The sequence below is a fragment of the Triticum aestivum genome, chromosome 6A, assembly GCF_018294505.1.
Source record: "Triticum aestivum cultivar Chinese Spring chromosome 6A, IWGSC CS RefSeq v2.1, whole genome shotgun sequence".
NCBI lineage: Eukaryota > Viridiplantae > Streptophyta > Magnoliopsida > Poales > Poaceae > Triticum > Triticum aestivum.
The window spans coordinates 569479917-569496655 of record NC_057809.1 but is presented as its reverse complement, the minus strand read 5'-3'; the positions used below and the strand labels follow the sequence as shown (position 1 = coordinate 569496655).

The window sequence follows — 16739 nt, the reverse complement described above, 5'->3', positions numbered from 1 at the left end:
GCAAAGAAAAATGTACGTGGCCAGGATGCGTCCGCGCGTTGGGCGCACGGCCACCGCACCCGAGAAATGGCCCGGACATGACCCCATTGCCCTACCCAAACGGATAGAATCTAGGCAAAAAGGAGGTCTGTTTGGGGTCGTGCATTGGAGTTGGCCTTACAAGTGGGACCACAGTTGAGGAAACCGACTATCGGCAAACCCCCACCTCGCCCGCCGTGCGATGGCTGAGTTAGAGAAACAACGAGGTTGAAGAGATAGTTGTAGCACCGACTCCAAGAAATATGGTGTCAGATGGAAGTCGTGCTGGTGGCGTGTGACGTACTCCTGGACGTGAATGCTTGTTCTGGCCCATGCCACCCTACTAGTACTCCAAGTAGTAGTATATAATAGTAGTAGTATCGAGGATTTGAGGTGTTGGTTACATACAGCAAACACATTAATGTATGGCCCACCTCACACTATGGCCAAATTTCCCGGAGTCTGTGCATGGTTAAAAAGTGTTCTTTGTGAGGGTGGGTGGCTGGTCTCAAGTATAAAACTTGTTGTGTTACATACGTAGACGTAGAGATAGTGCAGCATGTTAAGCTAGTACAAATAGTGTACTATTATTGATTGGCCTCATCCGATAACCTGTTGCAATGCACGTACAATTATGTATTTGGAAAATATTTTTTTGCCTCGTCGCAGCACCCACTCAGAGAAGCGACTCGAAAGCCATTCATAAATTTAGTAAGTTTATCACAGGCATGTCATTTTTATTACATACAACAGGTCATCAACCCACAACGACCACGAGGATACATTATAAATACTAAAGTTTTCATCACACAACAAATAACAAGCAATGAAATGAACTTCAACTCAACCAATCCTTAGCGTTGGAAACGCTTGCTTTGAACCACAAGTGATTCTCTGGGAATGGCCAACTACTGTGAATCTCGAGACCAACATAGGACTGATCATCCAGGATGAAGCGGCCTACTATATCACGACCAGGGTAGGGAACCACCGCAATGTCTGAGGTATAGATACAGTTGCTTCTCATAAATTATAGTAATGTTGTGTCAACAGCAGTTGGATCGCCTTTCACCATCATTGGATAGTTTTGTCCAAGGAAGAGCGAGTTCTCTCCAAGACTATCAATACTGTACCAGGGAGAAGGTGTTGGCACTAGCACACTAGTATCCATCCTGAATACCATGCAATGGGTGTTGGAATAGGTCCGGAGAGTGCGACCATGGGAGACAACACCTGCTTCATTACTAGTAACATCAGCAGTGGGCTGTATATAGACAAGAAGGGGTGATCCATCGGAATAAGTTGCCAGGCGCCACTGAGTATATGGGCCCTCCTCGTCCTCATGCCCATGATCATCACCATAATTATCTCCCCCTTGGTTATAAAAATTTCAAGTATAGGTGGTGGAATGTTCATAGGACCTTGGAAACACAAGAATAAGGTTAATTAGTAAAGGTAAACTTGCTAACTCGCATGCATGTCGATGAAACAATTATAATTATGGTGGAAGACAAATGTACCGAAACTACAAGGATCCCATGCAAAAACAGTGCCACGAGTGATGGCAGCAAACACAAGATCCTCGTATTCAATTGCATCACAGTACACATCCGTATATAGAAACTGATTTTCGAGCAATATCCATCCAGTCGAACCACGAAGGACGGCAACAAGCTTGTCGAAGATAAAAACAACTCCATAGTTACTATAGTGCCAAGAGCGGTTGGGAACTCGACAAATTGCTATCTTCCATAGAAGATAGCAGTCACCATGATCGTATTTGAACGTGCATAGAATAGTGGTGTGCTCAACCTCTGGGCAGTCTAACATTTTTGGAAGTGGAACCCGGTGACGAGTGTACACATTTACAAGTTCTCACTCACAGTTTTACCCAATATAAACAACCCAATATCCATTTGCGCCTTCCCAAGTCTTGCCCTCAAGCGATGACATCTTAACATCATATGTATCATTATCATGCGCCATCAACTTGCACAAGGCGAGGCTTCCCTTGTCCCCGCACCAGTCAGCAGGGTCACGACAAAGAAGATAGGGGAGATCAAACCGCTCCTGGACCCTTGGGTTCCTTGTAATGATGTTATTAGTTGAGTCGAGAATGGTCTTGAACGAACTTGCCATGCTAGCCAAGGGGATGACGTCGCACGGATCAATGAGTTCCTCCACCACGTCATCTTTCAGATCAGGGCAAGAATAACGTGGTCGTTTCCGGCCTGTTCCCTCCATGGAGAAGACGATCGAACAATGGCCGAAGGAAAGGGTGAAGGCAAATGGAAGAGGGAGGAAGAGTGTGCGACAACAGTTCCAAATTGAGAGGGAAAGTCGAAGAGTTGGTGGACGGTTGCCATTTTGCCATGGTTCCTAAAGAGGCGCCCCGGCCTACACGTCCGTTCGGAAATTGTACAAAAGGAGTCGCCGTCGTCTCACTACCATGTTTGCATGGGACCACATGTCAACAAAACATGGTGTGTAATTTCTCGTGCAAAATGCGATCTGGCCGCGTTGGCCCGAGGTGCTGCATTAGTTATCAACCTTTATTTTTTTAACATACAATATGAGTGGATAGCTCCTATGGTCATCACACGTGAGCAGATATATAGGTGGGCTAGGTGGGCAGGCGGCAACAATCTAAGTGCTAAAAGAGTTGAACCAATGCTTGGTTTTGTTTGGATTTTCCAACTATGACCATTGGATAGTGTTGGTGTCAAAACAGGCGGATCTCGGCTACGGGGTCCCGAACTGTGCATCTAAGGAGGATGGTAACAGGAGGGCGGGGACACGATGTTTACCCAGGTTCAGGCCCTCTTGATGGAGGTAATACCCTACGTCCTACTCGATTGATATTAATGATATGAGTATTACAAGAGTTGATCTACCACGAGATCGTAGAGGCTAAACCCTAGAAGCTAGCATATGGTATGATTGTATGTTGTCCTACGACTAAAGCCTCCAGTTTATATAGACAGCGGAGCAGGCTAGGGTTACACGAAGTCGGTTACAAGGGAGGAGATCTACACATCTGTATGGCCAAACTTGCCTTCCACGCCAAGGAGAGTCCCATACGGACACGGGATGAAGTCTTCAATCTTGTATCTTCATAGTCCAACAGTCCGGCCAAAGGATATAGTCCGGCTGTCCGGAGACCCCCTAATCCAGGACTCCCTCGGTAGCCCACGAACCAGGATTCAATGACGATGAGTCCGGCGCGCAGATTGTCTTCAGCATTGCAAGGCGGGTTCTTCTCCAAATTCTGAATATATGCTGAGTAGTGTCCGACTCCCCATAAATGTTGCACTTCTTAGCTTCTGCGCCCAATAAGGGCTATCTTCCACATGTCGAGCGAATGCGAGGAGCCAGGGCATTTTTACATTCGCCACCTTAGCCATGTAAGTAAACTGTCTATTAAAGGGACAGGGATTCTTAGATCCAAACCACACCATCCTCCCACAGCGAATATCCATCCGAGCACGCTCGAAAAAATCCATTCCAACATGGCCGACCATCGCAGCTCCTCCTCCCGCTCTCGTAGCCCTAAGCCCGATGATTGGGAGAAGTGTTCTGTCCTGCACAGCCAATTAGTAGAGTTACAGACCCAAGGATTTCTCCCTCCAGCATATATGGTCCCCCGTTCGAGCCGGGCTCGCCACCTATAATGGCGGGGAGCAAGCGGAGAGCTTCCCCAATCCCTCCAAGGGGGAGCGGGTATGCCTTGTCCCTTATTTACTAAGGGGACTTGGATTTCCAATCCATCCATTCCTCCGCGGGCTCTTGGAGTTTTACGGCCTCCAATTGCATAATTTCACCCCCGCTTCCATATTACACATCGCTAGTTATGTTGCCCTTTGTGAGCTGTTTCTGGGCTGCGAAGCTCATTTCGAGCTGTGGAAGAGGCTATTCTGCCTTGTGCCCCGTACACAGGAGGGGTCAATATATCAAGTGGGCGGAGCCGAAATATGGCGCATCACCAGGACCGGATACCTATTCGGTACCCCGAAGAAGACGTCCGAAGACTGGCCTTCGGAGTGGTTTTACATGGAGGACGTCCCCCTTCCAGATCCTATTCGGAGGGGACTTCCCAAGTTTTACAATGCCCCTTTGAAGAAACGCCGAAGCTGGCGCCCACAGAGCCCTCAGGAGGAAGGTAACGGAGAAGTCCTTTACCTGATGGGCCGGATAAAAGCGCTTGCTCAATCAGGATTGACAATAATCGAGGTTATGTCAATATGTATAATGCGGGGGGTGCAACCACTTCAATATCGAGGGCACCCCATGTGGCGCTCTAACGAGGAAGATGATGCCACCCATTGCAGGCGTAAGGGACCGGACTCCATTGCTGTTCTAGCAAAAATTCTGTCCGAGTTGTTCAAGGGAGAGGAAGAGGAGTTCATCCGTATTAAGCCACGGGATGGATTCTCCATGTACAACCCTCCAAGCTGGGTGAGCTGTCACTTTTTACTCCCAACCTTCCCGCATTCTTCGTCATAAATACTCACTTTGCCGTTTCATGGCAGGAACTGCGAAAAGCTGTAAGGGAGGTCAACAGCCCACCTCCACAACTGGAGGACCCTGACCGGGCCCTCGGTCCCGGACTCGAAGAGGATCCAGACATATTTGTGGAGCTGATCGACAGGACATTCTATCAATTGAGTTGCGATGATGCCATGGTGGCCATCATAGCCGACTATCCTGGGCTACTCCCTGTATCGCATGTAAGAAAAACCAGAGTCCCAACTTCCGAGAAGGATCCCCTTTTATGCACTTCACCTACCGTACACATATGGTGTTTTACAGGGAAGGCCCTCGGGACGCCATGCCGAACCCGCAGTGACTCGCCAACGAGGGACACCGAAGCCGGGTAGGCAAAAAAGGAAGGCGGTCAGGACTGAGACGCCGGCGCAGAGGTATGATATAGAACCTCGCTCCGTGGTTGTCGTCTTTCTTAAAATATAACGACGTCCATGTTTCCTGGTAAGAAAAACGCTCGTCGGACTATATCCGGAGAGGTTGCCGATCACGCCTCCACCAGTCAGGCTGCAGGGCCGAACATAGAGGCGGCAGCTAACACGGGGCGAACGCCGGATGCTCCTCCTACAGAGGATGCGGATAGACTATGCGCTACAAATTCCAAAGTGGAGAGCGCCATGAATCACAGGCGTCGTTGGGCCGTACTCCGTGACGCTTGTTTCTTCCAAGAGGCGTTCGATGCCTTCAACTGACGAGACGCGTACATCTGTGCTGCTAAAAAAGGTCTTGCCAGAGCCATGGACCAGTATGTAAAGTATATACGGGTAAGAAAATCTGACAATTATATATATCAGTAGCCCCTGAGACTTGAAACAGTTGATACAACTGATTTAAGGATCATTATTTGTGCAGGTTCTTACAGAGAAGAATACCCAATTGTCTCAAGGGCTGGAAGAGTGCAAAGCCCAGCTACGGGCCGCGGTGGCCGCGTTGAAGGAGTCCGAGAAGGCCCCCTCTGGTAACACTTGTTTCCATTGCAAAGAATGGCAGGTACTAGATAGTATACGACATGCATGCAAATCTAACAATAGATGTTGCAGATGACCCCGGAGTGAATCCGGAGGCCGTGCCGGAGGATGCACAATGTGCTAATCGACAGCTAAATGCTGGCGAGCGCGTGCTTACGCGGGTCAGGCAGGAGAAAAATAATCTCCAGGACGCCAATATCCGGCTGGACGTGGAACTGAAAGATGTCCGAGCCCAGCTTGCGGACTCCATGAAGGAGAATAAGCGGCTTCGACGTGGCATTTTTAGTAAGTGCTTGAACGAACTTTTGAAGGAGTTCGGCGAAAAAGCCAGCTAACAAAGTTATGTACGCAGGTATGCTGACGGGTCTTCCCGCGGAGGAGATGCCCGGGTCTGCGGGTGATCTTCTATTAGAGCTCTCACAACTGCACGAACAAGTTCGGCAGGTGATGCAGGGTATTGCCCAAGCCGTGTGGCCATCCGCCTCCCCGCCAGGAGGCATGGGGCAGCTTATAGAGAAGCTCAAGGGAGCGCGGCGGCGCTTCCGATTATGGAAGATATCAGCCTGCCAACAAGGTGCAGGGGAAGCCTGGGCCATGGTGAAGACGTGATATACCAAAGCGGACCCAAACCACATGGCCGAGGTCGGACCTGTGGGGCCCGATGGGAAAGAGATCCCCGTCAGTTTGGTGTATGACCAAGTAGAATTAGCCACAAAGTATTCCCAACAGGATTGTAGGCTAGACAGCCTGTTGGATGGTATAGAAGAAGAATTTAGTCAGTCTAAGTGACTGTGTACTTTAAGTGACATATATAATGTCCCTAGACGGATTGTAAATCATTTGTCATGGCGGACCTTTTCGCTTCGACCTCTGGACCCAATAGTCCGGAGTGTATCCGAATACCCGCTCGGTTATGTAAAAACCGGGGTATGCATGGAAACCAGGCGTAGGGGTCATAAGTGCTTGAACAGACAAGTACCCAACTAGCTATGTTATATTACATGGATAGTAAGAAACATCTTCTAGGGAGAATAGTTCCATTAAGGGTTCCTTTCCCTGGGTACGCATGCCCTAATATGCATGTCCGAACTGCGAAAAGAGACGCAGGCTATAACATCTGGGGGCATGTATCAAAATAAATAAAAGTCATCTTTTGTTCACCGACCGAATATTCCCTTAAGAACGCTAGCTTTCGGCTTCACCCAATTTGAGGTACACATCTGGCTGACCCGGCAGTAACAATCACAGAGGTGCTCCCCTTATGCCCTAGCCGAATTAACGGGAATGTAGGGCATAAATACAAGAGCCAGGCATCCTAGCTTGGCCAAAACTTAAGTCATATCGATGCATATAATGGCAAAGAAAAGGTACATGTGGAAGAATAACACATGTGTGGGGCATAAAGCCCAGAAAAATAGTTATATTAATCTTATGTATAAGAAGCCCCCAGGTATAATGAGCGCGGTTAGCGCGTCAAGATTGTGTAACCAAGACACAAGTTAGCCTTTTAAGGCCTTGAGGAAGAAAAAAGAAGAGAGAAAGAGAGAAAAGACAGATAATTGATACGCAAAAAATTGATGGGGGTATGGAGGCGAACATAGAGTCCGGCACTAGGCGTAGAATCTTCGGAGTCTGGCTGCGTTCCATGGGTTTGGCTCGAGTTGATTGTCCGATGCATCCCGTAGATGGTACGCTCCACCGGTCAGAACCTGGTCAATAATGAAGGGACCTTCCCATTTGGGCTTGAGCTTGTTCTTTTTCTTCTCCGGCAGCCGTAGAACTAGTTCGCCAACGTTATAAGTTTTGGCCCATACTTCTCTGCTTTGATACCTTTGAGCCTGTTGCTGATAGAATGCGGAACGGGCTTTTGCTATGTCGCGCTCCTCCTCCAGGGCGTCCAAACTGTCATGCCGATCGATCTCGGCCTCTTTTTCTTCGTACATGCGCACTCGAGGTGAGTCATGAATTATGTCGCAGGGCAGAACCGCCTCTGCGCCGTATACCATAAAGAACGGTGTGTATCTGGTAGTGCGATTCGGCGTGGTCCGCAGCCCCCATAGTACGGAGTCGAGCTCCTCTACCCAGTGCTTGTTTGATTCCTTTAGGGACCGCACTAATCTGGGTTTGATTCCGCTCATGATAAGACCATTTGCTCGCTCGACTTGACCGTTAGTTTGCGGGTGATAGACAGAAGCATAATCGAGCTTGATGCACATGTTGCTGCACCAAAGTTTCACCTCATCGGCTGTAAAGTCCGTGCCGTTGTCAGTGATGATGCTGTGGGGGATGCCATAACGGTGTACAACCCCAGATATGAAGTCTATCACTGGTCCGGATTCAGCCGTTTTGACGGGTTTGGCTTCTATTCATTTGGTGAATTTATCCACCATGACCAGTAAGTATTTTTTCTTATGGGTTCCCCCTTTGAGGGGCCGACCATATCAAGCCCCCAGACCGCAAAGGGCCAAGTAATGGGGATTGTTTGGAGAGCGGTAGGTGGCATATGGCTTTGGTTTGCAAAAAGCTGGCAACCGACGCAATGTTGGACCAGATACTGTACATCTGCTTGGGCCGCCGGCCAATAAAAACCTATACGGAAGGCCTTGCTTACAAGGGCCCAGGCTGCGGCGTGGTGGCCGCTGAGTCCAGCATGGATTTCTGCCAAAAGCTTCCACCCTTCCTCTTCGGAGATGCACCTTTGAAAGACGCTGGTAGTGCTTTTCTTATAAAGCTCTCCCTCGTGGACCTTGTAGGCTTTAGATCGCCGTACTATGCAGCGTGCCTCATTTTGGTCCTCGAGTAGTTCCTGCCTGGTTAGGTAGGCCAGGAATGGTTCCATCCACGAGGCGATGACGGCCATTATCACATGGGATGAAGGTGTTATTTTGATGGAAGAGCCTCCGATTGTGTCAGAGTGTTCGGTATTTCGTGTTGTGGCCGGGTCCGGAATATTGTTACTGGTGTCCCCTTCCCATACCACGGATGGCTTAAACAGCCTTTCCAAGAAGATGTTAGGTGGGACAGGATCGCGCTTAGCGCCGATACGGGCGAGGATATCCGCCGCCTGATTGTTCTCCCGAGCCACATGGTGGAATTCAAGCCCCTCGAACCGAGCTGACATTTTGAGGATGGCGTTGCGATATTCCGCCATTTTTGGATCCTTGGCATCGAAGTCTCCATTTATTTGAGATATTGCGAGGTTCGAGTCCCCACGCACCTCCAGGCATTGAATGCCCATGGAAACTGCCATCCGGAGACCGTGTAATAGGGCCTCATATTCGGCTGCGTTGTTGGAGTCTGTGTATAGTATTTGGAGTACGTATTGGACTCTATCTCCGGTGGGGAACGTCAAGATGACGCCAGCCCCCAGACTAGCTAGCATTTTAGAGCCGTCAAAGTGCATGATCCAATTGGAGTACGCGTCGTACTCTTTAAGGAGTTCGGCTTCTGTCCACTCGGCGACGAAATCGGCCAGTACTTGCGACTTAATGGCTCGCCGTGGTCTATATGTTATGTCGAACGGGAGGAGCTCGATAGCCCATTTGGCAATCCGGACCATCGCATCGCGGTTGTTTATTATGTCGTTGAGTGGTACTTCTAAGGCCACCGTAATTGAACACTCTTGAAAGTAGGGTCATAATTTCCGGGATGCCATGAATACCGCGTATGCTATCTTTTGATAATGTGGGTACCGTGATTTGCATGGAGTGAGGACATTGGATACATAATATACCAGCTTTTGAAGTGGGAATTTATGTCCGTCCGTCTCTCGTTCGATGACGAGCACTGCGCTTACAACTTGGTGAGTTGCCGCTATATATAACATCATTGGTTCGCCGACATTTGGTGCGGCCAAGATTGGGTTGGTGGCCAGAATGGCTTTTATTTCTTCCAATCTGGCCATGGTTGCGTTCGTCCACTCAAAGTGTTCGGTGCGCCGAAGAAGGCGATAAAGGGGGAGTGCCTTTTCTACTAATCGGGAGATAAAGCGGCTTAAGGCCGCCACACATCCAGTTAACTTCTGGATTTGCTTGAGGTCAGTTGGGATATCCAACTGCGACAGAGCTCGGATTTTAGCCGGATTTGCTACAATTCCTCTACTGGAGACGATGAAGCCCAGGAGCTTTCCGGCGGGTACGCCGAAAACGCATTTTTCCGTATTGAGCTTAATGTCTTATGTTCGGAGATTGTCGAACGTGAGCCTCAAGTCGTCTATTAAGGAGTCGACGTGTCTGGTTTAACGACCACATCGTCTATGTATGCCTCCACTGTTTTGCCGATCTGCTTTTCCAGACATGTCTGAATCATGCGCTGATACATTGCGCCGGCATTTTTGAGCCCGAAGGGCATTGTGTTAAAATAGAAGGGGACGTATGGAGTGATAAATGCCGTTGCGGCTTGATCGGACTCCGCCATCTTAATTTGGTGGTAACCGGAGTATGCGTCGAGGAAGCACAATGAGTCGTATCTTGCAGTGGCGTCGATAATTTGATCGATGCGAGGGAGGGGGAAGGGATCCTTTGGCCAAGCCTTATTAAGGTCCTTAAAGTCGACGCATAGGCGCCAGGATTTGTCCTTCTTTGGTACCATCACCAGATTTGCTAGCCAGTCCGGATGCTTTATTTCTCTAATGAATCCGGCCTCCAGTAACTTGGCTAGCTCTTCTCACATGGCTTGTCGCTTAGGTTCGGAGAAACACCGAAGAGTCTGCTTGACTACCTTGAATCCCTTTAGAATGTTAAGGCTATGCTTGGCCAGCCTGCGTGGGATTCCTGGCATGTCTGAAGGATGCCAGGCGAATATGTCCCAATTCTCGCGCAGGAACTCTCGTAGTGCGGCGTCTACAGCGCGGTTTAACTGTGCCCCGATGGATGCTATTTTTTGGGGTCCGTTGGATGGACTTGGAATTTGACTATTTCATCTGCTGGTTTAAAAGAGGTGGACTTGGATCTTTTGTCGAGTATCACGTCGTCCCTGTCCACTGTGGAGCACAGCACGGTTAATTCCTCAGCCACAAGGGCTTCGGATAATGCCTCAAGGGTCAGTGCGGCTGTTTTGTTCTCGGCGTGGAGTGCTATGTCCAGATCACTAGTTAGAGTGATGATTCCATTGGGCCCGGGCATTTTGAGCTTCATGTACTCGTAATGGGGTATGGCTTGGAAGATCGTGAATGCCTCCCGCCCTAGAAGGGCGTGGTATCCGCTGCTGAACTGGGCCACTTGGAATGTAATTTCTTTGGACCTGTAATTCTCCAGAGTGCCGAATACCACATCTAGTGTTATTTTCCCAGCACAACGTGCCTCCCGACTGGGGATGATTTCTCGGAAGGTCGTGCTGCTTTGCTCAATGCGGTTTCTGTCTATTTCGATTTTTGAAGAGTCTCCTCATAAATGAGGTTTAATCCGCTGCCGCCGTCCATGAGCACTTTAGTAAGCCGAAAGTCGTCCACAATTGGACTAAGGACCAAGGCGGCCGGTGCTCAGGCTGTTCGGAATTTAGGTTCGTCACTGTCATAGAAGGTGATAGCCATGTCCCTCCATGGATTTATTGCTGCCACATGGCAGACTTCAGCAAGGCTGCGGAGTGCTCGCTTACGCCTATTATTTGAGGCGAAGGTCTCGAAGACTGTTGATACTGTATTGTTATCCACGGGATGGTGCTCTGCGGTGTTTTGGATGAGATCCTCACCGCTCTTGGCCACCTGCCGGAGTACCCAACATGCTCTAAGGCTGTGTGTTGGTATGGTATCCGCTGTACTATGAATTTTGCAGGCCCGTTAAGCCATCCCTCCAATACGGTTCCACGCCCTGTAGTGGGCTTTTGATTCTTTGTAATTGAGTCGGGCGACTTGTGAGAGTGCACACTTTTAGTTCGGACTAGGGTTTTTGTCAGAGCCGGATTATCCCAAAATTTTGTTTGGGTTTTCTAGGCGCTTTCCATCGCACAGTACTTCCATACTATGGCCACCAAGTCAGCAAAGTATGCTATGTCATGGCGACTTATGGCGTTGAGGACTCCCTTGTCCGTGCAATTGTTTCAAAAGAACGAAATTGCGTCTTCCTCGCGACAGTCCTTAATCTTGTTCATTACAAGGAGGAATCTGGCCCAATAGTGATGTACTGTCTCTTGGGGCTCTTGCCTAATGTGGGAAAGATCGTTTATATCTGGGTGGGTGGGTGGATTTAAGTCCAGACCTTGACCCAATCTGAGACCCCGGGGCGGGGGAGTTTCCGATCTTGGAAGTTCGGGCTCCGGGATGTTGCCCCGCAGGCTCGGCATGCAGCCTGATTCTAGGTTCAGGGTTAGGGCGATGTCCTCCCATGGGAGGGTATCCGGCTCAGAGAGCTCGGGAATCCGGACATAGTTCATCCTCAGGATAGAGGGAGAATCGCCGCATTGCTCCTCCACCACCGCTATCTGATGGGTGACCGGCGGAGAGTTAATCTCCCTTTGGTCGGGTTTAAGCGCAATCCGATCGTAGTCCGTAGCGACTCCCAGAGCGGCGATGCAATCAAAGAGCTCGTTCAAAGAGGCGATCTCCATTGGATCCATCTGCTCAGTGAATTTCGAGCCGATGTGGAGGCTATTTTCGATGACCCGAGAAGTCATCGTCGGCGCAACGGTCGAGCAGGCGGTCATGATGAAGCCACCTAGTCGGAGAGTTTGGCCTACAGCCAGGGCTCCCCTAGAGGTGATGTTGTTCTTGACAACGAGACGAGCCATCCCTCCTTATGATGACGACACAGTGCAACTCTCAATGAAAGCACCAATGTCGGTGTCAAAACCGGCGGATCTCGGGTAGGGGGTCCCGAACTGTGTGTCTAAGGCAGATGGTAACAGGAGGCGGGGGACACGATGTTTACCTAGGTTCGGGCCCTCTTGATGGAGGTAATACTCTACGTCCTACTCGATTGATCTTGATGATATGAGTATTACAAGAGTTGATCTACCATGAGATCGTAGAGGCTAAACCCTAGAAGCTAGCCTATGGTATGATTGTATGTTGTCCTACGGACTAAACCCTCCGGTTTATATAGACACCGGAGGGTGCTAGGGTTACACAGAGTCGGTTACAAGGGAGGAGATCTACACATCTGTATCGCCAAACTTGCCTTCCACGCCAAGGAGAGTCCCATCCGGACACGGGACGAAGTCTTCAATCTTGTATCTTCATAGTCCAACAGTCCGGCCAAAGGATATAGTCCGGCTGTCCGGAGACCCCCTAATTCAGAACTCCCTCGGATAGAGTGAATCAATGGCTTACGTTCAAAGTTATTCTCATACTATAGAATGGTATAGGAACATGGAGAGATTTGGTTGATTTTATATTGCTGAATAATATAAAATATTATGATCACAGACGCTCCACCGCGAGGTTTGTTGCTCCTTCTCGGTCGTCGAGAATCTATATTCTTCTACTCTTTCGTTTAAGACATGAGCTTTGTTCATCCTTTTACCGACACGCGGGACATCTATATGCCTCCATTTTAAAAATCATACTATATGCCTCCATGACACACGGGACATCTAGCATCAAGGTGGCATGTCTCTAGTCCTATAAAAAACTGAGTTAGTGGTGATGATGTGTCTACCATCTATACTTTTTTGCGGATGCCATCTATACTTTTCGACCATTGGATCTGTATCCGACGCATGGGAGACAGCCCTAATTCACATTTGCAAAAGAGCCCTTGTCCTCTATGTCCTGCTCCATTGATCCCCACCTCACCCAACCAGGAAACTAGAGGCATTCGATCCTTCTCGATGAGGGGAGAACACAGTGGAACCGAACTGGCCAACTGCCGCTGTCGCTCACACGCTGCCTGCGCCGGCCGCTCTCCCAATTCCTCTTCGGCAGCAGCCTCACCACTCACTGCCACCTCCACCTCCTCCTTCCCCCTCCTGCCTGTTATGTCCTCTTGCCCCCTACCCTGTCTCCTTCGATGCCAATGTCGGCATGTACGCCACCGGCTCCGTCTGTTCCTGAGGTCTGCGACGCCTCTTCTGTCTCCTTTGATGCAGAAGCCCCTCCGCCTGCCATCTCCCCCTACCGCTCTCCTTCGATGCCGATGTCAGCATGTACGCCGCTGGCGCCGTCTGTTCCTGAGGTCCGCGACACCTCTTCTGTCTCCTTCTTTGATGCGGAAGCCCCTCCGCCCGCCATCTCCCCCTACCGCATCTCATCCGGTGCCGACATCGGCAAGTATGTCACCGGCATCGTCCGCCCCCTGATTCAGCAATGGCTCTCATGCAGCAGCGCCGGCGCCCACCAGCTTCACCTCCTTCCCATCGACGCGCTCCATGTCCGTCTAATTCGAGTATGAGCTGCTCCCCAGGACCTCTATGCCGTTTGAAACTGGAGCACTACCCATGAGCTCCACAGTCCAGACCCGCATCCTCCTCCTTCCGTCTTGGAGATGGTAAATCTGGTGTGAAAATTGACATGAAGGTACTGTGCTCTGATGGTCCCTCTCCTTCCCAGTCCCAAGTCAAAAACTTCCGTCACCCAAAAGTTCAAATTGACACGATTATCTTGAACTGACTAGAAACCACTCATGTCATGTAGCCGAATATGGGAGTCACGCTGCTCAAACTACATCCCCAAGAAGCCACATAATCTTCAGCTCGAACGGAGTGTGAGGAGGCGTGAGTCACTGTCATTCTCCATCCAATCTACTTTTTCAAGGACCATGTTTGGGTGTGGACGAATAGTAGAATCTTCTCTACTTCTAATGAACCCCTTGCTTCATCTCTGTTATACAATCCTTGTGCAATTTGATACTCCCTCCGTCCCATAATAAGTGTCTCAACTTTGTACTAACTACAAAGTTAAGTTGTACTAGAGTTGAGACACTTATTTTGAGACGGAGAGAGTATGTGATTATGGTAACAGATGGAACTTCCTTATATTGTATCCATAAGCAGTATCCACTGTAACAATGTTTGATTTCAATTTATTATCCAAAATCATCTTGTGGAGTGAAATTTTGAGTATTGAAAATGTTGGTGTATACCTCTCTCAATCGGTATTTTCACACGAGCAGCTCTATGTTTCTCTTTCTAGAGCTACCATTAGAAGTGTAATATAAAGAGTCTTACTGTCCCGAATAAGCAAAAGGAAGGCCACTCCAACTCCATTACAAAATTTACAAAGAAATTGTCTGCAAAAATGTTCTCAGTGTGCAGTCCAAGGTACGAATCAAGTACAGTTTGGTGGCTGTAAAAATTCGATATATCTAACTAGGGTCAGTCATGTAAAATTGCTTCCCATGTATAGTTCTGAAGTTTGTGCAGAAGGCTTTCAGGGAAATAACTTAGATACTTACTTTAGTGTTTATGATATTTTTGTAAAAAAATTGTATACGTGTGTTTGAATTGTTTTTTGGTAATTTCTCTTTCTTACTCCCTCTACTATTTTTTTTGGATGACACCTATAACAGGTCTCTTTGTCATCGACGCGTCTCCTTTGTTTGGTAGCTCCACATCCAAATTTCAGGTCAGACCCCAAATATTTATTTCCTTGTTGTGTGTGATCGGCATCTTTTTCTGGCAGAAACCTGGTTGATGTAAGAAAGTTACAAGAGGTCCAGTAAAATTTTTATGTACGTGTATGTTCATTCTGTTTCTTTGCTTGGTACAAAATATATTGCAAGGGATGTTCATTTTTGCTTCGTTTAAATATTGCACTCCCGGCAAAGTTTATTTTAGGATCCAATAAAGATACTGGGGTGTGTTTCTATTTATCTAAAATAGAATCAATTCTTCGCAATATCTCACATGTCACTGTGTTAGACTTTTGTACATATACACATCAGCGCTTCCATATTTTAGAAAGAAATGTCGCGGTGGACGACAATGGGCCTGTTTGGATGGAGGACACACAGGCATCTCCTTACATAGGCAGCAATCACAGCCTCAAGCTTGAGAAATCCACCACCTATGATTCCTGCCTGAGTCAGGCAGCTTTCTCTGGAAGCAAACCAAACAAGCCCAATATCTTCTCATCTCGCTCGGGGTGTGTTGCCACGTTTCACAATGCATACGCATATGTTGACAACTGAGGAACTACTCGGATGCCATTGTGCCAGACTTTTGTTTGTACCCATATAGCAGTTCCATTTTATACGAAAAAGTGCATGGATGACGATAGACTATGCATAACTTGCTTGGATGTGTTGCCATGTTGCACAGTGCATATGCACGTGTCAACAAAACTCTTCCCAATGCATAACCGATGGACGCGTCGGTCTTTTTTCCATGCACGCAAGCTTATCCGGCGAAAGCACCGCAAAACGCTGTCCCGTTGAAACTTCCAATAGCAACACTGACACGGCACCGCGGGACCTCTATAAAACCGAGGTACCCCTGTTGATCTCTTCCAACAATCGAAGCCCTCAATCGACATCGACTTTCATCCACAACTACAATGAGGATTAGGCAAGTGTTGCGCACGGCTGTTACCCTTATGCTGGTGATATCCTCATCCGGTATGTTTCTCACAAAGAATCAAATTAATTTGTTGCTCTTGCACATGGTACCATCGTGCGTTTCCAAAATACTCTTCTTATGCGCGATTATGCCTGTTCACTTTCAGGCATGGCGACGCAACCAGTTCAGAGACGAACCACGAGACGAATTCGGCCATCCGGGACGGGTCATGCGGTGCTAACCAGTGCACGGCGTACTGCCAAAGCAAGTAGCAAGGGGCAGGCACGTGTTTTCCGAAGGGATGGAAGTGCTCGCTCTTCAAGGATATTCATCCCCCGAGGAACTAGATATAGCTAGTTGCATCGCATACCATGTATAAAGTTTTTTCGTGCAAGAATTCCAACTAAATAAATAAGGAAAAATGTTTCCTTTTGGAAAATCAAATTAATTTGTTGCTCTTGCACATGGTACCATCGCTGTATTTTTGTGGCGTAATTGTAGAAGTGGCCATGCATCCTGTGAGTTTCACCGATTATCTCCTTTCCGTTTTCCAGCAATAACCTCCCTAGTCTCTTCCCAGCCCATCGGATCTGGCTCAGCCACATACTCCTCCCTGCCGTCCTCCACCCACCATGCTTTCCTTCCATCTGGTCCAGTGGCGGAGCTAGAGAAGAAATGGTGGAGGGGCAGAAGGCAAATACAGCAATCTTGAGGGGGCCAAAGACTATGCTTTTTCTAATTAAGAACTTCCAAAAAAAATCTTCAGACATTGTGTGAAGGTTT

General features: G+C 48.5%; 1 long non-coding RNA gene across 1 annotated transcript; it reads left to right on the top strand.

Moving 5' to 3' along the window:
- Positions 1-15821: 15821 nt before the first annotated feature.
- On the top strand, positions 15822-16400 carry LOC123128598 (uncharacterized). The gene is made up of 2 exons (XR_006463315.1): positions 15822-16015; positions 16123-16400. It is a non-coding gene; the product is annotated as an uncharacterized lncRNA (long non-coding RNA).
- The last annotated feature ends 339 nt before the right edge of the window (positions 16401-16739 follow it).